The sequence below is a fragment of the Phyllostomus hastatus genome, unplaced genomic scaffold, assembly GCF_019186645.2.
Source record: "Phyllostomus hastatus isolate PE091 unplaced genomic scaffold, TTU_PhHast_1.1 phas_contig_16, whole genome shotgun sequence".
Lineage (NCBI taxonomy): Eukaryota > Metazoa > Chordata > Mammalia > Chiroptera > Phyllostomidae > Phyllostomus > Phyllostomus hastatus.
This window is the reverse complement of record NW_025333643.1, coordinates 13,916,241-13,940,680: the sequence shown is the minus strand read 5'-3', so window position 1 is coordinate 13,940,680 and position 24,440 is coordinate 13,916,241. Positions and strand designations below refer to the sequence as shown.

General features: G+C 42.9%; 1 protein-coding gene and 1 pseudogene across 5 annotated transcripts in view; one reads left to right on the top strand and one right to left on the bottom strand.

Annotated features, from left to right (window-relative positions):
* ARHGEF3 (Rho guanine nucleotide exchange factor 3) overlaps nucleotides 1-24,440 on the top strand; it is a 321,899-nt gene that overhangs the window by 70,988 nt on the left and 226,471 nt on the right. The gene's annotated exons all lie outside the window — the stretch shown is intronic.
* On the bottom strand, nucleotides 4,436-11,293 carry LOC123814300 (annotated as a pseudogene).

The following is a 24,440-nucleotide window of genomic DNA, read 5'->3' as shown; positions in this document are numbered from 1 at the left end:
CGGGCCTGGATGCTGGGGATGGAGGAGTTGGCTTCTGCAGGGCCGGAGACTGGGTGTGGGATGCTGGGGTGGGGCTTCCAGGAAGTAGGTTCAGGGGTAGGTAGGGTGTGGATGGGTGTAGAGGTTAGAGGGTCTACTTAACTTGGATTTTATTCTATAAGAGATAGGGAACCTTTCAAAGATCTGAACTGGGATGCTGGGATGAAGAGGGAATAACTGTATTTGAGATTTAACAGCTTTGTGCTGGTTTCAGCATGCAGAGGGAGCTAAGATAGAGGACCGGGTGGGGGAGGACGTGTCTGAAGCAAAGTAGATACAGAAATGAGGGAGGGGGCAGTCTGTGGTCTCCTGGGGTCCAGAGTGGGTATAGGGAGATGGGTGATGCCATTCATTGAGAGTCTCTTCCTTAATTGGGGAGCCCCCATTTCTAGATCTACAAAACAGGGATATGGGACAATGATGTCTAAAGGAGGTCTCGGGGGCCTGTTCATAAGGGGGGCCCACACCTGTGTTCCTCTTCTCCTCTCAGTCAAAACTCACCTGGCCTGGGCCCAGAGTCTCTCCTGGGGCCTTGCCCTTCACTGGCTGTTAATGGTTGGTGGGTATTAACGTGTTATCCAGGACTGATAACCCAGTTCCTTTTTAAACAGTCTTTAGTGCCTAGACAAAAGGAGTCCTCAGAACTCTTACATCAGCCCTGAAGTTCCATTAGAGTTTTACCAGAAAGCTTTCAACTGGACAATTCTATCTTCAACTTATATTTTTTAGGTTTCTCTCTAGTGGAGTCTGAAATTGAGACCAGGTTAAAAAAAAATTGTATGCTAAGAAAATTTACTCTCTTTTGCCCTCTAGTGACAGACTCTTGAGCACCTCTTTTTGTGTGTTTTATTGGTTTTAAAACAAAAAACCATTTTTCATTAAAAATGTGTATTTACATTGCCCTGGCCAGTGTGGCACAGTTGGTTGGAGCATTGTCCCATAAACCAAAAGGTTGTGGGTTCGATTCCCTGTCAGGGCACATACCTAAGTTGTGGGTTTGGTCCCCTGTTGGGGCACGTGAGAGAGGCAACTGATCGATGTTTCTCTCTCACTGTTGTTTCTCTCCCTTTCTCTCTTCCTCTCTTCCCTTCTCTCTAAAATCAATAGGTGTGTCTTTGGGCGAGGATAAAAAAATGTGTATTTATGTAAACATAGTGGGTTTATTATCATTTTATTTTTTGCATACTTTATTGTCTTAAAAGTTCTCCTCTTAATTCTATTTCTAATAAAATATTTCAAGCATATAGGAAAGTGTGTAGCTAATACCAAAATTTTTATGAACCTACCACCGAGTTTTGCTTGCTTTCTGTCTTTCTTTCTTCCTTTCCCCCTTCCTTCCTTCCATGTTATTTTATCTTTTTATTTCCATTTCCCATCCCCTTCTCTTTGGCATTCATCAGTTTGTTTTCTGCACAGGGGTGTGTTTTGTTCTGTTTATTTATTTTGCCTTTTTTACATTCCACATATAGGTGATATTATACACTATTTGTCTTTCTCTGACTTATTTCACTTAGCATAATGCCCTCAAGGGCCATTCCTTATGGTCACAAATAGCAAGATTTCATCCTTTTTTTAAAATTGCTGAATAATACTTGTGTGTGTGTGCACATGTGTGCGTGTATACCAAACACATCTTCCTTACCCATTCATTTAGTGATGGACATCTAGGTTGCTTCCGTATTTTAGCTATTACTAGTAATGTTGTAATGAACATAGGGATGCATATATCTTTTCAAATTAGTGGGATTTTTATTTTTAAAAGATGCTTATTGATTTTAGAAATCGAGAGACAGGAAACGGGGGAGACAGAGACAGAGAGAGAGAGAGAGATTGACTGGTTGCCTCCCATTTGCACTCAGACCAGAGATTGAACCTGCAACTGGGCATGTGCACTGTCTGGGAATCAAACACCCAGTCTTTCAGTGCACGGGAAGATACTCCAGTCAACTGAGCCACATTGGCCAGGACTGAATTAGTGTTTCAGAGTTCTTTGGATAAATACCCAGAAGTGGAATTTCAGGCTCCTAAGGCAGTCCTGTCTTTAATTTTTTGAGAAACCTCCATAGTGTTCTCCATAGTGGCTGCACCAATTTTCATTCCCACCAACAGTACAGAAGGGTTCCCTTTCTCCACATCCTCACAGACATATATTGATGATAACTTTTCTGACAGATGGGAGTTAGTATCTCATTACGGTTTTGATTTGCATTTTCCTGGTGATTACTGATGTACTGATGTTGAGCAGTTTTCATATGTCTGTTGGCCATCTGCATGTCCTCTTTGGAGAAATGTCTATTTAGGTTCTCTGCTCACCTTTTAAGTGGATTTTTCTTTTGGTGTTAATTGGTATGAGTTCTTTATATATTTTAGATATTAACCCTTTATTGAATGTGTCATGGGAAAAATTCAGTAGGTTGTCTTTTTGTTTTGTTGATGGTTTCTTTTGCTATGCAAAAACTTTTAAATCTTATGCACTCCCTTTTGTTAATTTTTTATTTTGTCTCCCTTGTTCCAGAAGATATATCCAAAATGATATTTATAAGAGTGATGTCAAGAGTTTATTGCCTATGTTTTTTTCTAGGATTTTTGTGGTTTCAGGTCTAACATTTAAATCTTTAATCTGTTTTGAGTTTATATTTGGTTTTTTATTTTAATCATTGTTCAAGTACAGTTTTCTCCCTTTTATTCTCATTCCAGCCCATCCACCCAACCCTCCCCACTTCACTCCCATTATCACCCTCCCCCTAGTTTTTGTCCATGTGTCCTTTAAATTGAGTTTATATTTGTAAATGGTGTGATGAAGTGGTCCAATATAATTTTTTGCATGTATCTGTCCAGTTTTGTCAACAACACTATTGAAGAGGCTGTCTTTACCCTATTTTATTGGGTTGGCCAAAAAGTCTCTATTTAGTTTTTTCCATAAAATAAGAGATACATTTTTCATTTTCACCAATAACTTTATTGATTTGGATATTTTGTCACCTATCTCCTGCTATTGGCTTCTAGTGGGTAGAGGCCAGAGGTGCTGCTAAACATCTTCCAGGGCATAACACAGCCCCACAGCAAAGAATTAATTGGCCAAAATATCAATAGTACCAAGAAACTTCACAAACCACTTTTGACACGTTCAACCAATCACAGCACCTTCTCCTTATACTGCACTACTCTTTTTCTGTGTTTCAGTTGCATTTTTACCTTTATTGAAATAATAAAGGACAATATGCCAAAAACATTGTGTATTTTTCTTCTGTCTTTAATATTAAAATGGCTGCACAAAAATTCACCAATTTTGATAAGTGTTTTTTAATGCATGCTGATGTGATAGCTGTCACAATACAATCTAACAAAACAGTTTCAGATGAAGTTAAAGACAACTAAACACAACTGGGGCTGGGAAAAACCAACTGAGGTTTTTTTGGCCAATCCAGTATATCCTATCTCCTTTGTCATAGATTAATTGACCATGTAAGTGAGGGTATCTTTCTGGGCTATCCATTCTATCATATTGATCTACATACATCTGTTATTATGCTAGCACCATAAATAGCTACCATGATTATTATAGCTTTATAGTGTAGTTTGGTACCAGGGAGCATCATACCTCTCAGTTTGTTCTTTCTCAAGATTTCTTTGGCTATTCAGGGTCTTTTGTGGTTCCATATAGATTTTATGATTAGTTGCTCAACTTCTGAGATGTATCATTGGTATTTTAATAGGAAATGCATTGAATCTGTATGTTACATTAGGGAACAAGGACATTCTAACAGTACTAATCTTTTAATCCTTGAGCAAATTATATCCTTTCATTTATTTGTATCTTGTTCAATTTCTTTTATGTCTTAATAGTTTTTAAAGCATTGGTAACTTAACCTCTTAAATGTATTCTTAGATATTTATACTTTTTGATGCAATTGTGAAAGGGATTTTTTTCTTAATTTCTTCATTTGACCATTCATTATTGGTATATAGAAGTGCCGCAGATTTCTTTGTGTTGATTCTGTATGTTGCAACTTTACTCAAGTCATTTACTAGTTCCGATAGTTTTTTGGTGGAGTCTTTAGGGTTTTCTATTTATAGTATCATGTCATCTGAAAATAATGAGTGTTTTACTTCTTCCTTCCCTATTTGGATGCCTTTTGTCTATATGTCTTGTCTGATTGCTCCAGCTAGAACTTCCAGTCCTCCATTGAATAGAAATGACAGTGGGCATCCTTGTCTTGTTCCTGACCTTAGAGGGAAGGCTTCAGCTTTTTACTGTTGAGTATGATGTTAGCTGTGGGTTTCTCATATATGTGTACATATATATATATGCCTTTTATTATGCTAAGATATATTTCTTCTATACCTACTTTGTTGAGAATTGTGTGTATGTGTGTTTTTTTTTAAGACAAGTGGTTTATTTGGTAACAAGGACTAGAAAGGAATTCTTAATTCCCCTTCTTTCTTCTGATGACTTCTGAACTGCAATGGTCAAGTGGTTAGTGGCACACAAGAACTCCCCTGCGGTCCTTGATCTTTTGCAAAAATACAAAAGTGTCTGACTTATATGACTTGCAATTATTTTCTGGACAGAAGTGCCATGCATTGTGCTTTCCAATGTTATTAGCAGTTGCTACATTCTCCTTGTCTTCAGGAGTCATAGTAGGAAACAGACATACTTCCTTGAAGTAATTGGAGTCTGGGAGAAACATGAGGATGTGGTGGGTGCCCATGCCCCAACCAGCTGTGGGGGGCAGCCTGTATTCCAGTGTAGTGCAAAAGTACTCATCTCTGAACATGACCTCATCATCTCCAGTGGCCTTGGCCTTGGCCTGTTCTTTGAAAAGCTGCCACTGCCGCGTGACATGAGGTGATTCAGCTCTGTGTAGACATTGCATATTTCCTTCTTCATGGTAAACAGCTCAAAGCACTTAGTCAGACCCTTATTATCTGCGGGTAATCACAGATGAATGTAGGATTGATGCATATCACTTCCAGGAACTCCCCAACAAACTTATCAGGGAACCTGGCTGTGGTTCAAGTGGAAGACATTCAGGAAAACATTAGACAGTTTTTGCCACTCAGATATCATCAAGAACGATGCAAGTTTCTTCAGTTTCAAAGAGGTTAGTTTCTGGCAATCTCACCCCCAGGGTTTTCTCAAACTTTTCTATTGTGTTGCTCGTCCTCGAGGGTGGGATGAAGTTAATCTTACAGGCTTGGTCCTTGGACCATCTAGATGGCAGGTGACCTAGTAACTGTACGTAATGGGCTTCAATGTCCCTGAAGTCACCTTCTCTGTGATTTCTGTGAGATTGTGATAGTCTGTATAGGCCATGTGGAACTCACAGGTGGTGAATGCAGCATTGACTCTGATTGATTTCGATTCCTTCATTCTGGAACTGGCATCTAATTTTGGAAACCTGGTCAATGCCACCAACCATGTTGGCAATAGATGGTAATGCTACTACCATCTTATAGTAGAAGTCTGGATCAATTTTCATATACAAATTCATGTCCACCCCTGGCCGGGTGGCTCAGGTCATGGGAGTGGCGCTCCATATACCACCAGGTTGTGGATTCGGTCCCCAGTCAGGGCACATATCTAGGTCAAACGTGGGTTCGATCCCTGGTTGGGGCGCAGATAAGAGGCAACCGATAGATGTTTCTCTCTCACATTGATGTTCTCTCTCTCTCTCCCTTCCTTTATCTCTAAAATCAATAAACATTTTCAGGGAGGATTAAAAATGTAAAAAAATGTATGTCCAGCTCATTGTGGTGGGTGGTAAAAGGCTTGGCCACTGCTCCCCCTGGAATGAAGTTCATCAGGGGAGTTCCAGTCTCTAGGAATCCCAACTCATCCAAGAAACTTCTTATATACTATGTGATGATCGTAGAGCAAATGGTAAATTTCTGCTTCACAAAGCCATTCAGAATCAAATCCAAGTATATCTGATGATATTTTGTTTTCTCATCTTTGAGGCCAAATGAAAATGAAGTAACATATGCAAGCAAGGAGACAGCAGCATGATCTCGCAGGGAATGATGTTCAGCTCACCATTCTTGGTTTTCCCAGGATTCCCCTTATGTCTCCTTGATGCAGTATGTTATTGATACAGATAAATTCTTCTTCTGAGGCATAATTCCGGGAATTGGCTCTCACTTGCCACTTGACCCCCTCTGCTCAAAGGTCATAGAAGATGAGCTTTCCCCCAGAAGCTCTTTGGACATGAATCCTACCTGCCACTTTTAAGGTGATGTCACTCAGGTAGTCCCCAGGCTGCAAGTAGCTGTATTCTTGGATGAAGTGAGGAAGTGATATGCCTGCATGCAACGTGTGTGGGTGCGAGTCTGCCCAGTTGACCTTTAGTTGGTGCACTGCTTGGCTGTCTATCTTGCGTATTGGTCTGGGTGCAGGCTCTCTTCTTCAGCACCGTAAAATTGTCGGTGGTGTAGTTGGTGGCCATAACAGTGGCCTGGTTGTGTTGTTTCTCACTGGCTGCTTGTTTGTTTTCCCTCTTCATTACCTTCTTCTCAACTTTCAGGCATCTTTTAAGCTCATTTCTTTTATGAGAAAGTGGCTTGTCCTTGCAAAATGCTGTGAAAGGAGCAAGTTGACTTAGTCACAGCTCCCTCTGCCCCACTCTGCCCAAAAGGTTTGGGGCAGGGACCCCATAACAAGCCTCACAGCAACTTGTGTGCCATGGCGGAGCACTTGGGACTAGTGACCACTAGCATTTGAGCTCACTCGGTTGTGCCTCACTGTCGTCCACATTCACCTCAGTTGCCCATACCTCAGCCCTCTCTCCAGAGGGCCCTGCTCAAAAGCTGTTGAGAGTTTTTACCATAAAACAGTGTTGAATTTTTTCCAAATGCTTTTCCTGCATCTGTTGAGATGGGTTTTTATCCTTTATTTCATTAGTGTGATGTATTCCATGGACTGATTTACTGACGGTGAACCATCTGACATCCCTGATGCGAATCCCACTTGGTCATAGTGAATTATCCTTTGATGTATTGTTGAATCTGGTTTGCTAATATTTTTTCATAAATTTCTGCACCTATTTATTGTCCTGTAATTTTCTTCTTTTGTAATGTCTTTATCTGGTTTTGGTATCAGGGTAATGCTAACTTCATAAAATGATTTTGGGAATATTCCTTCCTTTTGATTTTTGGAAATAACTTAGGAAGGATAGGTATTAGTTCTTCTTTGAATGTTCAGTAGAATTCACCTGTGATACCATCTGGTCCTGGACTTTTATTTGTTGGGAGATTTTTGATTGCTGCTTCAATTTCATGTCCAGAAATTGGTTTCAGGTTTTTTATTTCTTCCTGGTTCAGTTTTAAAAGGTTATATACTTCCAAAAATCCATCTATTTCTTTTAGATTTTCAAACTTATTGATTGTTCATAGTATTCTTTAATGAACCTTTATATTTCTGTAGTGTCAGTTGTAACTTTCATTTTTTATTTTATTTTTTGGGGTTCTCTTTTTTTCTTGATGACTTTGGCTAAAGGCTTGTCTATTTTGTTTATCTTTTCAAAGAACCTGCTCTTAATTGTGTTTATCTTTCAATTTTTTTAATTTCTATTTTTTAAATTTCCTCTGTGATCTTTATTATTTCCTTCCTGCTGTTTACTTTAGATTTTGTTCATTCTTCTTCTTCTTGTTCTTTTAGGTGTAGAGAGTTACATTGTTTATTTGGGAATTTTCTTGCTTCTTGAGCCAGGCCTGTATATGTATGAACTTCTCTTTTAGAACTGCTTTGCTGCATCCCATAAATTTTGAAAAGTTGGGTTTTCATTTTCATTTGTTTCAAGGTAGTTTTTGATTTTTTGTTAGACTTCCTCTTTGACCCTAGTTGTTTAGTAGCACATTGTTTAGTCTCCACATATTTGTATTTTTTCCCTGTTTTCTTCCTGTAGTTGATTTCTAGTTTCATGCCACTGTGGTCAGGAAAGATGCATGATATAAAAAATTATATGCTAAGAAAATTTACTCTCCCTTTCCCCTTTGTAGCAGACTCTTGAGCACCTTTTTCCAGTTCCAGCCACTTTGGAATTCAGTGATTCAAAAATAATGACTGCATGTCTCCTATACACCAGGGCCCACAAATATCCTCACTCTCTGTTATTGTCATGGCCATTGAATCTGTTTCTAAAGGAGCAGAAAAGCATATAAAGAAAGTTACAATGAATTGATATGTCTTGATTTTATTTTTAATTTTTAGCATTTCACATTATTATTATTTTTAATCCTCACCTGAGGGATGCTTACTGATTTTAGGGAAAGAGAGAGAGAGAGAGAGAAAAATTGAATATCAATGAGAGAAACAGCAATCCACTGTCTCCCTTACTTACCCTGACCAGGGATCTAACCAGCAACCTTTTGGTGTATAGGACAATGTTCCAACCAACTGAGCCCCCTGGCCAGGGCCACATTATTCTTTGATATAGTGAAAATCTTGAGGTATTACAAACCCAAGGCTAAGAATTGATGCTGTGTGGACCAGCCATCATTCTTGCTATATATCTTATTTTCTTCTATTATCCTGAATTCCAGAGAATGTGGGAAGGAGGTACTGCGTAGAGTTCTAGATCTAACAAGAAATTAAAAGATTGCCCATCTATATGAGTGCTAGAATGCTGAGATAATTAAGGCTCATAATAATGGGGAAAATAATAAACTCTCCTGGGAAATAAATGGGACTGTTGAAGCTCTTTTCCCTTCTGACAAATAATTTTAGAGAAATACTCGTATTCTTCACAAAGTGGTCTCTTTTCAGAAAAACCAAACATGTTGACTTAAGCTGTCTGAAAGTTATTACTTTAATGTCTGAGCAGAAGTGGGCAGGTGCTCAGAGCAGTGCCTGATGTCACCTCACTCCAGAAATGCATCTGCCAGCCTTCTTTTACCACAGCTTGTAGAGTTCTACCTTGCTTTCTTGCCATGTATTTACTTGTTTTTGTTTTTGCAGTTTTACATGAAAATTTTGCCCAAGTTTTATATAAAGTTGCGTTGTTTACTTAAAGTTTTGTGATATAAAAATAGCAACTAATAACCATAACAAATATGAAAATAATACTTGTATGTTGCTTTATGGAATATAATCTATAATGTGTTTTTGTCCACGATCGCTGAGCCTTTTAATGAGATGTGAGTTTTTCCCCTTCCAGAGTAGGACACTGAAGCTCAAGCAGGTTAAGTGACTTTTCTGAAGTCACACAGTTAATTACCAGCCTCTGGCCACAGTCTTCTGCCCCAGGGCTAGTGTTGTTTACATTATGAGAGAGAGAAAATCATCACTGTTCTCAGGAGGGTGATGCAAGACTTGAGTGGACAGTAATGATTTTGGTAGCAATGCATGGAAATTATCCTATTGTAGGGTCCAGCAAGCCTCCCTGAGCAGGTATTTATGCTGCGCTGACTTAGTGAATGAGCAGACTGTAGAGCTGGAACCACCTGCAGAAGGCACTGAGGTTGACAGAGGGCCTGGCACGGAGCTGTTGAGGCCCAAGGATCATGATTCTTCTCTGTGATGTGTGCTGAAGGTGGCAGCTGGGTATGGTTTGTTTAAGGGTGACTTCTCCTTTTGGAGAACTGGGACTTTGCCAGCTGTCTTTTGCCTGGCCCCTCCCCAGTTACTAGAGAAGGGTGACATGGAGGTACAGCAATATGATTCTGGGAACACAGTTCTTCTCTCACCCTGTGAGGACAGTTCTGTGTCTTCAAGACACAACTGTTGCATATGACTGAGACACACAGGAAGGGCTCTACTTGACATTTATGTCATGATGTTGACATAGCAGGTGTTGGTTGAAAGGCCCTAGGCACAGATGTTGGAGGTCACACGACCTTCTCTCTGTTTCTTCAGTGTGCCACATTCCCTGCCACAGGGCTTTGTACATGCCGTCCCCTCTGCTGGGGATGCTTTCCCCGCTACCATATTTCAGATCTCACAGATTCATACAAAGGTCCACTTTTTTCTGAAAACCATCCTTAATTCTTGTACAAATATATACTTAGCCTTGGTAAAATACCTAACTCATTAATGAGAGAACTGGATAACTGATGAAAAGAAACCTGGTTCTAAGAAGTATCCAGGAAGATATACACACACATACACATGCATGTGAGTGTGTATATGCACATATACCATTACATATACTCGTGTGTATGCATACATATGCATGTATGTACTCCCATGTGTATATATGCATACATATGTATATATGTACTCTTGTATGTATATGCATACATATGTATAGGTGTACTGTCATGTATATATGCATATGTATATATGTATGCATGTACATACATGTATATATAGTTATGGGAAAATGTGGAGAAAAGAATGTTGGGATAAAACTACAAACTTAGATATAAACTGTTTAAGGTCCCACAAGAAAATAACCTGTCAGAAATTATTTGTAAACGTTTTACAAGTTAACATCCCAACTTTACAGAGTCTGGGCCACTGGGATCTTGCTCTCTCTGCATTCAGACCCACTGAGTTTTTCTGGGAGGACGCAGGTGTCTGGTCAAAAGGACAGCCTGTTAGAATGGAAATGGATGCTTATGTGGGCCACCTGCAGACACTTGGTCAAGATCCCCAAGTTGCATGGGTTCACTGATGCAGAGCTGTAGCATCTACCAGATTATTTTAAGGTGACATTCAAGTACTCCAGCAAAAAAAGCAAGTGAGGGATGAAATGTTCTATGGCCTTGTACTTTCTCTCAGATCTTTTTGTTTGCAGGTCAGATTAATAACAAAACAAGACAAAACAAAACAAAACAAAACAAAAAACCTACAGAAGATATTTAAGGCTGACGCACCTGGAGGCAGCCCACCTAGAGCCCTTCTGGGAGAGCTGGATTGTTTCAGCTGCAGATTTCTAATGCTGACCAGCAGAGGGCACTCTTCACCCACATTCAGTGCTCTTTTTCTCCTTGGTCCTGTTCTCTTGTGGAAGCAGGAAACTTGTCCCCTCCTGCCCTCAGCCCTGGAAGAGATTCACTTCCAGGTATTTATAATTTGAGTTCTTAGGCTGCAATGTTTATGCAGTTATTTTAACATTGGCATCTACTGTTGTCAGTTATCCAAAGCCCTAGAAAATACATAGAGGGAGGTGCATTCTCCAAGGTTCTTAGAGCACAGGTTCAGACAGAAAGGGGGCCAAATGGGCACAGAGTGCTGCACAAACACCAGTTTAAAAATGCTTGGCTCCAGATGAGCCGACCTTCATACCTCCATGGTCCACGCTACGCCTTCCATTGCTACAAAAATGAAAGAGATGGACACATGGGACACTGTGCTTCCCACGGGGACATTTTCATTTCTTCCAGTGGATTCTTTGTTTTTCCTCCAATGTATTTTCAGTCCTGTTGGTGCTATTAATGACACTGGTAGGTAACATTTATTGTGCTCTTGTCAGCAGCTGGGCATTATGCTAAGTGCTCTTATGAGCATCAGTTATTTTAACCTTAAAATCCCTAGAGGTGGGAGAACTGCTGGGTCTTCTGAGGGTTTTTGAGGGTCAGACACTTGCTGAGGGTCACTCAGCCAGTGAGGTGAGAGAGGGTCAGATTTGACCCCGGACAGGACTTGCCTAGACCTCTCTGTCACCCATTTATTGAGTCCCAATTATGTGCTGGATAGTGTGGTGCAGACACAAGACACAGTGCATCTCTGGTTAATTTTAATTTTGAGTGTGTTAATATTTAAATACTTGAAAGCTGAAAGAGGGAGAAGAAAGCCAGCTGTCAGGAAGCCCTAGGACTCTCTCATTCCTAGGAAGATCCCTTCCTTAGTGGCCACAAGGTGTAGGGGTGGAGGGTTCAGCTTCCACCCTTCCTTCCTTTCAACTAGAGCAGGGGTGTCAAACTCATTTTCACCAGGGGCCACATAGCTCTTGGTTGCCTTCAAAGGGCTGAATATAATTTTAGGACTATATAAATGTAACTACTCCTTAATAGTTAAGCGAGAGCTCGGTGCTACCACTGGGTAGAAACAAGGTGCCAGGCCGGATAAAACAAGGTGGAGGGCTGGATTCAGCCCTTGAGCCTTGTGTTTGCCACCTATTAAGTAGAGCAACTCTGCTTCTCCCAAGCTGATGTCTTCGATTTTGAGTAGGATCGGGTTTGACATATGGATTCTTTTTTTTTTAATTTTATTTTAATCATTGTTCAATTACAGTTTTCTCCTTTTTACTCCCAATCCAGCCCCCCCCTCCCACCCCTCCCCACTTCCCTCCCATTACCACCCTCCCCTTAGTTTATGACCATGTGTCCTTTAAGTTTGTTCCCATGAACCCTTCCCACTGTCCCCTGAAATTCCCTCTACTCTCTTCTGTGGTCACTGTCAGCCTGTCCTCTATTTCAGTGTCTTTGGTTATATTTTGCTTCTTTCTTTGTTTTGTTGTTTAGGATCCTGTTAAAGGTGAGATCATATGGTATTTGTCTTTCACTGCCTGGCTTGTTTCGCTTAGCATAATGTTTTCCAGCTCCATCCAAGCTGTTGCAAAGGGTAGGAGCTCCTTCTTTCTTTCTGCTGCATGGAATTCCATTGTGTAAATGTACCCTAGTTTTTTGATCCATTCATTCACTGATGGGCATCTTGGTTGCTTCCAGCATCTAGCTATTGTAAATTGTGCTGCTATGAACATTGGGATGCATAGGTTCTTTTGAATTGGTGTTTTAGTATTCTTAGGATAGAGTCCCAGCAGTGGAATTGCAGGGTCAAAAGGCAGATCCATTTTTAGTTTTTCTGAGAAAGTTCCATACTGCTTTCCATAGTGGTTGTACCAGTCTGCAGTTCCACCAACAGTGCACTAAGGACCCCTTTTCTCCACAGCCTCTCCAACACTTGTTGTTTGTTGCTTTGTTTATGATGGCCATTCTGTCTGGTGTGAAGTGGTATCTCATTGTGGTTTTAATTTGCATCTCTCTGATAGCTAGCGATATTGAACATCGTTTCATGTGTCTTTGGATTTTCTGTATGTCCTCCTTGGAGAAGTGTCTGTTCAAGTCCTTTGCCCACTTTTTAATTGGATTCCTTGTCTTCTTAGAGTGCAGTCTTGTAAGTTCTTTATATACTTTGGAGATTAAACCCTTGTCTGAGGTGTCATTGGCAAATATGTTTTCCCATACAGTTGGTTCTCTTTTAATTTTGATACTGTTTTCTTTAGCTGTGCAGAAGCTTTTAATTTTGATGAGGTCCCATTTGTTTATTCTTTCCTTTATGTCCCTTGCTCTAGGGGACAAGTCAGTAAAAAAGTTTCTGCATGAAATATCTGAGATTTTCCTACCCTACGTTCTCCTCTAGGACTTTAATTGTGTCACGTTTTATATTTAAGTCTTTTATCCACCTTGAATTTATTTTTTGTATATGGTGTAAGTTGGTGCTCAAGTTTCATTTTTTTTGCACGTGGCTGTCCAGTTCTCCCAACACCATTTGTTAAAGAGGCTATTTTTACTCCATTTTATGTTGCTGCCTCCTTTGTCAAATATTAATTGACCATAGAGACTTGGGTTTATTTCTGGGCTCTCTGTTCTGTTCCATTGATCCATGTGCCTGTTTTTATGCCAGTACCAGGCTGTTTTGATTACAGTGGCCTTGTAGTATAGTTTAGTGTCGGGTATTGTGATCCCTCCTACTTTACTCTTCTTTCTCAAAATTGCAGCAGCTATTCAGGGTCGTTTATAATTCCATATAAATTTTTGAAGCATTTGTTCTATGTCTGTGAAATATGCCATTGGTAATTTAATAGGAATTGCATTGAATGTGTAAATTGCTTTGGGTAGTATGGACATTTTGATGATATTAATTCTTCCAATCCATGAACACAGTATATGTTTCCATTTGTTTGTGTCTTCCTTGATTTCTTTCCTGAGTGTTATATAGTTTTCTGAATACAGGTCTTTTACCTCTTTGGTTAGGTTTATTCCTAGATATTTTATTTTTCTTTTTGCTATTTCAAATGGGATTTTTTCCTTGATCTCTGCTTCTGCTGTTTCATTGTTGGTGTACAGAAATGCCTTTGATTTCTGGATATTAACTTTGTATCCCACTGTTTTGCCAAATTCATTTACTAGGTCAAGCAGTTTTTTGGTAGAGTCTATAGGATTTTCTATGTATACTAACATGTCATCTGCAAACAGTGACAGTTTTGTTTCCTCCTTTCTGATTTGAATGCCTTTTATTTCTTTTTCTTGTCTGATTGCTGTCGCTAAAACTTCCAGTACTATATTGAATAGAAGTGGTGAAAGTGGACAGCCTTGTCTTGTTCCTGATCTTAATGGAAAAGATTTTAATTTTTTCCCATTGAGTATGATGTTGGCTGAAGGTCTCTCATATATGGCCTTTATTATGTTGAGGAATGCTCCCTCTATTCCCACTTTGCCCAGTGTTTTTATCATGAATGGGTGCTGTACCTTATCAAATGCTTTTTCTGCATCAATTGATATAATCATGTAGTTTTTGTCTTTGCTTTTGTTTATGTGATGTATTACATTAACTGACTTGTGAATATTGAATCATCCTTGCATCCCTGGAATGAATCTCACTTGGTCATGGTGTATGATCTTTTTAATGTATTGTTGGATGCGGTTTTCCAGTATTTTGTTGAGGATTTTAGCATCAATGTTCATCAGTGATATTGGCCTGAAGTTTTCTTTCTTTGTTGTGTCTTTATCTGGTTTTGGAATTAGGATGATGTTGGCCTCATAAAAAGAGTTTGGGAGACTCCCATCTTTTTGGACTTTTTGGAATAGTCTGTGAAGGATAGGGGTTAGCTCTTCCTTAAATGCTTTGTAGAATTCTGTGAAACCATCTGGTCCAGGGCTTTTGTGTGTTGGGGACATATGGATTCTGTTACTGAAAAGAAGGTAGCAAACCTTCAGTGTAGGGGCTTGAGGGCACACCCAAGAGTGTGTCTACCCCATGACCCCTGGGTCCCTTCATCTTTCAGTGGCTCCTTCCCTCCTGTGTCCCTCCTGGGCCACACACTTCCTTCCCTGGCTCCTGCTAAGCCTTCTTATTGCCAGCAGCTGGGCTCATCTCCTGTGTGGTGGGGAGGCTGTGATGATGAGGCCTGCAGCCAAGGCTCAGCTGCCCTCTCTGCTGGTACTGTGTACTTCCCGTGTGCCCCAGGTCTCTCACCTGTGAGATGGGGTGTTAACAGAATCTGCCCATCAAATTGTTGTGTGGATTATCTGAGACAATAACACACACCTGGCCCAGAGTAATATTCAGTGTCCATGGGCCATTATGAGTACTCATTATTGTTAATGCTGGGTTGGTCAAAAACTCCATTTAGTTTTTTCCAGAAAATAAAAGACACATTTTTCATTTTCACCAGTAACTTTATTGATTTGGATATTTTGAGTATGTTGGTTATCTCACACCATTGGCTTCTAGTGAGTAGAGGCCAGGGGTGCTACTAAACATCTTCCAATTCATAAGACAGCCCCACAGCAAAGAATTATTTGGCCAAAATGTCAGTAGTACCAAGAAACTTCACAAATCACTTTTGAGATATTTGATCAATCATAGCACCTTCTCCATACACTGCACTAATCTTTTTCTGCATTTCAGTTGCATTTTTACCTTTCTTAAATAATAAAGCATAATATGACAAAAATGTTATGTATTTTCTTCTATCTTTAATATTAAAATGGCTGCACAAAAATTCACCAATTTTGATAAATTTTTTTAATGCACACTGATATGACAGCTGTCACAATACAATCTAAGAAAACAGTTTTGAATGAACTTAAAGACAACCAAGTGGTACCAGAGTCATCATTATATAAAATAAACCAAAGGACCTTTTTGGCCAACCCAGTGTTATGATGACCATCACCATCCTATTTTGCTTTTTCATTTTCCTTCCAATAGTCTCAAGAGAGTTCACCCTCTTTTCTGCTTCCATTTCTTCCTCTCCTCTCTCTCACTCCTCCTCAGAGCTTGGCTGGTTGTCTGCCCCACCCCCACTACTGTCCTGACACAGAGTGTCTTTTGAAAGTGAAGCCGTGAGGGAGGCTTTGCCCAGTCTGCATCACTGGCTCCCCTGTCACAGCACCAAGCCCTGGCTCCATTTCCTTCTGGACCACTCTCTTTCTGCTCTTTTACTGGCTCCCCACTCCTGTTCTCAGGTGTATCCCTCCCCATGTCCATGGCTCCTGGCCTCTTCTATCTGTGTAGGTTATTGCCTTTGGTTGACCCATCCATGCCAGGGCATTCTCTTTGACCTCAACTGCAAATCAGCCCCCCACTGCTTGCTGGACCTTTCTCTCTGCAGCTGGCAGGGGTCCCCAGACTTGGTATGTGTTAAACCAAGATCCAGACCCTCCAAAGCTAGTCCTGCCTCCTGATCGCCACGTGGCACTCTACCTTCTCTGCCAACAACTGCATTGTCAGTGAATTTCTGTTTTCCTTAGTCTGTCGTGGTCTTTCTATTTATATACTATGGTGCTCAGTTTTGCCTCTGTCAGAAATTCACACTGTGATGTCATAATGTGGAATGCTTCTAAAAATTACAGTATTGTCTAAGATACCTATACTAGTTATAAACCATGTGTCTTTTTTAAAAAAGCATCATCTTTGAGGAAGTTTGGGTATTGTTGGTAGAGGCTGGGTAGGGGCTTGCACAGATTTCAGAGTATGGGTTACAGATGCAGCCAGGAAGGGGGGCCCTTGACTCCTGGTTCACCTTCCCATCCCAAGCCAGAATGGGTCCTAGAAAGCTGTTGGCTAAATTACCAGGGGAGGTAGAAGGAGCAGGCTCACTGTTATTTTCTGTGAGCTTGTCCCCAAGTGATGAGACTTCCTTCGGGAAGAGATGATAAAAAGAAATGCACCACTGATGCACACAGCACCACAAATAGGTCTCAGTGCTCTGTGCTGAGTGAAAGAAGTCAGACACTAAGACTGCCTGCTCTGTGACCTCCCTTCCATGACATTTTGGAAAAGGCAAAATTTTAGGAACAGGAAGTGGAACAATGGTTGCCAGGAACTGGGTGGAGAGGAGGTGGACTACACAGTGGTGCAGGAGGGACTTCCGGGCTGATGGAACTGTGTCTTCATTGTGGTGGGGGTCATACGCTTCTGAGTGTTTGTCAGAACTCACATCTGCACACCGAAAGTGAATCTGACTGCATGTGAAAGTGGATTTTTAAAAATGAGTTAATAAATAAGGTAAAATACAGGCTGCAGGGCAGGCAGACAGAGCATGTTGTCATCACCCTCCAGCAGGTTTGTTCTAACCCCAGTTGTGCAGATGTGGAAACTGAGGTTCAGACCTGTGGGAAATGGTGGAGAGATTTCTTTCTCTTCCTTTTTGTGTCTTCACCTCAGCCCTTCCAGATCCTGGGTGCTGCTTTGGGAACTCAGAACCAAGCCCTCAGGAGGTTGGACTGGCTTCTGCCCTCACAGTCTAGAATTCTGGGAAGCAGATGTGGGATAAGTAATTCCCAGAATGGTGTGGGAGGGAGGGTGAGGGCACTGCAGGGCTCAGGACATGGTCAGGGAGGAGGGCCTTGAGGACAGCAGGGAGAAGGGGGGGTTAGTGTCAACAGGTGGCCTTAAGCAAATGAGAATTCAGTCTGAGGGCACCAGGAAGCCCAGGCCAGCCCCACACCCCCCACTTCCTGTCTTGCTGCTGGGGCCTTAGGCAGTTGGTTCGCCTTCTGTGTATGTGTCGCATTTCATCCACTCCACTGGTGATTCACGAGTCCCTCAGAGACTCTAGCTCCTAAATACAATCTGTTAATTGTGTCTGGCAGAGCCTGGGGGCATCAGTAACTTCTCCGTGCTCAATGGCTGGTGACCTGAGCGCAGCTTGGGAAACCAGAAGTAACTTGCTGCTCCTTACTTTTGTTTCCCGCTGGCCAGCCCACGGCGCCATCTGTGGTAATCTTGGTCATTCACTTCCTTATTTGTGAAGGATCTACCCCTCCATTCCCCCCAGCCCCTATTTGCTTGCAAGTTTCAGGTTTGCATGGCTCACTCTCTCACCAGCACCTGGCACGCAGGAGTGCTCAGAAAACTGACAAGGCAGAAGACTGCATGCGACTGTTCTCAGCTCTGTGTCCTCAGCAGCACACACTCCCCCTCTCAGAACCTTGGTTTCCTCCTGTCTTTACAAAGGAGCTGGCCCTGAGCTCTTGCTGCCCACCCTGTATGTCTGGGGACATGCCTGGAGACCAGCCGGGGTGGCAGAGACCCATCCAGGGCTCCCAGGAGTGGCGAGTGGCTGTGCCCTGCCGCACACATGTTGTTCCAGCTGTTCCCGGGGAGAGGTTGGTGCCAGCACCCAAGCAGTGTGCTTTTCTAGGCACCTATTTTAGTTTAAAATCATATATTTGTATTAGAAAACTTCCTTATGTTTCTTTGTTTTTCTTTGGACGAATTCACAGGCCAGTGGTAAAAAAAAAATTACCATCTTTTGCTTCAAAAGAAATATAATTTCCCATAACATTTTGGATATCCAGGATCTGGAAGGCAAGCTAATGTTGCTTTTGCTGATAGGAGGTGGGGTTGGGGGTGGGGTATCAGTCATTACCCAGCCACCAAGGAGTTTTGCAGGATCACTTTCCACTGTGGAGGGCCAGCCTCGCCTCCCCTGTTTTCTTTTCCTCCTCCTCCTCCTCTCAAATACACTGTGAGAGCCAAACTAATGCAAAATGTTATCCTTTCCTCGGTGGGCCCTTGGTGTTGAGGTATCCACAAAAGTCCAGGGGGTGAATACTCACTTCGTTGTATTTCAGTATTGGCAGTTAAACATGAACTTTGTGAAACAGAAAGTGGAAAATGCACAAAAGGATAAAAAAAAGTTCTACCACTATCAGTATTATGGTGTCACTATGTAACCTTATAGCATACTTTAAAATTTAACATTTTAGTATAACCATTTTCTTGTGACATTGGCAACTTAGAAATTGCAGTTGAGGGACTCAGCCCCTCCCTCCTGCCCTGAAGCATACTCGGCCCCCCACCCCTGTCGTGAGTCCCTTTGCTCACCTACCATCCATCCATCATGGACTGAGGGCCCCCTCTGTGTGGAACAGGGTTAGGTTCCAGGAAAACAATAATCAATGAGGCAGTCAGGGAATAATTAACTAGTGGAACTGGAGTGAAAATAAACACATAGGAAGCCAGCGGACCACAGGGTCTTTGGGCCTGCCAGGTGCCCCCACACTGGCAGCCCAGTCTCTGGTTGGCTTGTGTTGGTGAAGCCTGTCCGCATTGGGGACTGGATTTAAACACTGGGTTTGGAGTTTCCCTATGGAAAAGGCAGCCCAGCGGGTGCCCTGGGCTGTGGGACCTTCTCCTGTGGGGTTAACTGAGAGGCTGTGTGCTAACATGTGTAGAGATCAGTTGTCGTTGAGCTGGGATAGTCAGTCTGAGAAGGAGACGTTGGACTTGGCCCGGCTTGCTGAGACGGCAGAAGGGGCTGTAAGTGCAGTGTTCTTTGATGCTGGAAGTCAGGTGGTTATTTGGAGCATCACAGGCCACTGTTGGAGGCAGAGGCAAATTTTCAAAGGGTTTCCTCGAAAGCTTCATGAGCACGGCAAAGTCTGACATCAAATACATCAGGCCAGAAGCCACAAACTCTGTGTGTGACAGGGACCAGGCAGCACCTGAAACCAGCGGCCGGGGCAGTGCAAGGACCATGAGAGGGAGCGGCAGAGACGCCAGGAGCCCACACCCCACCTGAAAGAGGCAGCTCCGCTGGCCATTGTCATATGTCGGAAGGAGTGCCCTCTGGGACATTTAACTGAAGGCAGATACCTGATTTCTAAGTGAAATCTCCTAGCTTTTTAAATGTTAGGAGCTACCACACACTAAAAAAAGAAGTCACCTTGTGGGTCATATAACGTGTACCAGTAGTCTGCCTGTTTATGACTTGCATTCAAAATTTAAATATTATGATTTTTCATTGTTACATTTTGTGTGCTTTTGTAACGAGCACATAGTATTTCTATAAGCAGGGAAAAATGAAGGAAAACATCTTCCTAACCCAAAGGTCTACCTGTCTTTTAATTCTTGGCGATGCTACTGGGATAGGCGGGGAAACCGTCAGGTTGCCTGGACTGAGGGCATGGCTCATGGAGCGTCAGCTCAGGGAAGACGGAAGTGGACTCAGGTCCAAGAGATTCCAGGGTCTGCTGATCGAGACAACGGGGGCGGGGGCGGGGGGACCTGGTTGCCTGTTATGCGCTGGCCACTCCTCTCTGTTCACTCTGTGCTCTACCCACTCCATTGTCCTTTCCCCCATTCATTCATTCATTCATGTGTGCATGCACCAGATGTATGAGGTCTGTCTGGAAAGTATCCAGCCATGCACTATGAAAAATAGAGACATTTATTGAAGAAGATACAACATACAAGAAATATTGTGCATAGGGCAATCATGCCTCAGTCCCCTTTAAAATTATGACTTTCTTGAGGAAGTCTGGTTCATTGGTATTAAGTCATTAGCAACTGCAGCATGATGTCCCTTCTACTCTAGTAGCAGAAGCCATGGAATGAATTTTGCCATGACATATTTCATGCCAAGACCCTACATCAAAACCTCAGACACAGTAGTTTTTGGAATCCCCAGATCAGGTTCTAGTTCTCACACTGTCCATCGCCAATTTTTGTTGATTGCAGCCTGTATACATTCAACATTCTCAGGCATTCTGTTTGTTGCAGGCCTTCCAGAATGTGGATCACTTTCAAAAGATTCCTGACCATCTTTGAAGCATTTGTGCCACACTTTTATTTGTACTGTACTCATTGCATCATCGCTGAAAGCCTTCTGAATCATTGAATAGTTTCCATGGAGGAATATTCAAGCTTAATGCAAAATTTGATGCAGATTTGTTGTTCTACTCACTCAGTCCTTTTGAATGTGACAGCCACACAGCACACACGCTCACTCAACAGCGTCTACTGCCCCCTCTGACTAGTACAGTGAAGTCGTCATTGTTCACACATGCACATTCCAGTCCACTCTTCTTGGCTGCCAGGTTATATCGCTGCCACACAAACCGTTCTTGTTATATTAACAATGGCTGGACTTTTTCCAGACAGACCTCATATACTGAGCACCTACAGATGTTGAGCACAGATCTGGCCCTGAGGATAGAACAGTGAACAAAGTAGAAAAAATCCCCACTGTCATGGCATTTGAGTGGGGGAAACCACCAAGGAGCAACAAGTAAGTCCCAGGATAGGCCCGATGGTGAGAAATACCAATGCAAATGGACAGGGGTGGGGAGGGCTGTGGTTTCCAACAGGGTGGTCTGGGAGAGTCCTCCTTAGAAGATGCCTGAAGGAGGGGTTTCACACCATCACACATGTATCATACTTACTGTGTGTCAGGCCCTATGCTAGGCATTTTAGAGGGCCTCCTGGGAACACTTCCATTTTGTCATTTGCTTACTTTTACAAAGAAACAAAACGTAGTTTTGGGGGGGTTGCATGTGACAGAAATAAATGCATACTTGCTTGAATTAAAAAACAAAGGACTCACTAAATTGGCAAATCCAGTGATATTCAGCATTCAGGCATGGCTGGATCCAGGTGACTAATCCATGTGAATAGGAATCTGTCCCTCTACGTCTCTCATTCTACTTTGCCTAGATTAGCTTCCTCCTCAGGTAGGCTGTCTGTACAAGATACCCTGCACAATTCATGCTCATCTCAGGGGCCTAGGGCTGGTCCTTCCTAAATCACAGGGTGTAGGAGCCAGGAAGGGGTGTACCCCACAGAAAATTACGCTGCTATTGGCAGAAGAAGGGGGACTAAATGCTGGGCAGTGAGAACATCTGCAATCCACCTTAGCAACATTTGCACCAAGAGAGCAGGAAGGGATGGAAAGAGCCTACAGATGGGGAGACCTTCAAAAGTCCCAGTCTGTCTCCAACAGACCGCATGACCTCGAGCCAGCTCTTCATTTTCCTCTTCAAATGAGGTGGTAGACCAGCTGATTCCCTGATGATCCTTCCACATTATTAGAAAACAGATACTATTTAATTAGATTACAAGGTTTCACACAATATGGGATTATGAATTCTGGTGAAACATACAGGTAGTTTTTTTCAATAAATAACTCTTTTGGCCAATTGCTGAGGAAGCTGTGAAGGACATAAGACTTGCCTCTGCTCAAGCTGTGCTGTTTCTTGGTGGCGTCCGCCTACAGCCCATATGGTGTGCCAGAAGTGCTGTCCATTTTTGGTCTGATGACAGGAAGTGAATCCACTGCCATGAATTTCATGCTCCAAGGCCGGAATGGCACCGAGGAAGGTGTACCCTGGCTTCACCTCCTAGCATGAACTTGAGAGCGTGCCGCAGCTTAAACAACCCAGGACTATTAACAGCTGCGGGGAAAACCAGCAGTGTGGATGCCAGCATGTGTTTCCAAGACACTGATTAGATCCCTCGGTCCAGAATTTTGGTTTAAGGGCTATGTCTCATCTCCACAGTTAGGCTCACGTCCGTGTCTTTCCTGGGAAGATCGAGAGGGATGACAGGCACTGCTCCTTGATGACTAGCGTGACTTACCCTTTGTGTCTGTCAGACATCTTTGTCCTAGGGGCCAGAGTTCATGCTCCTGGGCAGGGGGCTTGACCTTGAGTCACCTCAAAGCTAGAGAGCTTGCATTGCCTTTCTGCCCTTCCGCCCTTCCTCGGGAGGTACCGGCAGGCAAGCGGTTTTGCAAGGGATAGCCCGAGGCTCTGGGTGTCTGGGGCTGAGCAGTGCGGTGCAAAGGTCAAGAGCCCTGGGGCCCGACTGATTTGCTTTGAAGTCTGGCAGCTTTGCTGCTTCCTGGCTGTGTGACCTGGGCCAAGTTCCTTGAGCTCTCTGTTCCTCAGTTTCCTCATCTGTAAACTGGAATGATAATAACACCTACTCTGTCAGGATTAAATAGGAAAACACGTGTCAGGCTCTTCTCAGCCTGGATGATGACGGCTGTTGCTTTTGGGGGACTGACACAGGCTGTGTGTCCTACTGACAGGCATGCTGCACTAATGCGAAAAACACTGTTCTCAGCTCGTCTCAGTGCAGTGACTCAGGTGGGTAACGTGATCTTTATGAACTCAGGTGGGCACTATTATTTTCATTTATATTTCACTGATAAGGAAACCAAGGCAAAAAGAGCTAAGTAACTTGCCCCAAGCCACACGGCTGGTGAGGCTCAATGAATGGTGAGGGCTACACAGACAGCTTCCTACAGGTCAGGAAATCTTCTAAGCACTTGCTGTAGATTGAATGCTTAACCCCCACAACAAACTCTCTGAGATGGCTGTTATTATTTTCCCCATTTTCTAGATAAGGAAACGGAGGCCCCTAGAAAGGGTTGAGAACTTGAAGAGAACTCACATCCTCACTAGCTGGGTGACTTAGGAGATGGGAGCTGACCTCCTTGACCCTCAGGGCTGCTGTGGGGAGCAGGTCACTGGGGGCAAGCACTGGGTGCAGACCTGGCATGGGGCAGACGGCTGGGGCAGCTGTTTCGTGGTTAGTGGCAGGGTCTTGCTCATGGACCCCAGCTTTAGTCCTTGTCTTGAGCTACTCCTGGTGGCTTGGACAGGCTGAGAGCCCTCGGGAAGGTGTGGCTTCTTGGGGGAAGAGGTCTTTGAAGAAATGTCCCCACCCCTAGCTTAGGCCTTCTGTGGCACCAGAGCATAGCTTGGCCCCACCCCAGATCCTGTGTCTGGTTTCAAGGTGACAGTCCTGCCACCTGGGAGGCTAATACACTGTGAATTTGTCTGAGCCACACGAGGGCAAACCATCTAATAGGCCTGAGGCTTGGTTTACTTGGCTGCCACACAGTGTGGGATGGAAGCATGTGATTAAAAACAGCAAATTCAGAAAATTCCATATTTTCTCAGTATGGAGTAACAAGTCTCCTGGCCACTGTTTCACAAAATGAACATGCAGGACTTCCTCAGCAGCTGGCCCCCCGTCGCTGGCCGTTTGAGTCCAGGGCCTAGTTTCTCTTGCTGAAACAATACTGGGAGCCGCATCCTTGTCGCTAAGCTCGTGTTCTTGGCATTTTGTCAAATTAGTTATTGTAAAGGTGAAGTCCTTGGTCATTTTAACGTTCTTAAAAAATGCTGCCAACTTTCTGCCAAGTCACCCTGCGGAACTACCCTGCCGATTTATACCTTCCCGGCCGTGCAGCGGAGTGTCCCTCTCGTCTCCCCACACTCGCGCCCACCCTGGGCATCGCCGCGTGCAAGCTGCCCCTTCGACAGGCAAATGCGCTGTCTTATTTACATTTCTATTTTGCTAGTTACTCAGGAGGGTGAAGGATGAACAGTTTTTCATTCATTTATTGGCTGTTTGGGTTTCTTTTGTGAATCATGCCATGGCAAAACGTGTCAGCTTTATTTTTTTTAGGAAAAGTTCTTTTCTGGTTACAAAGCCA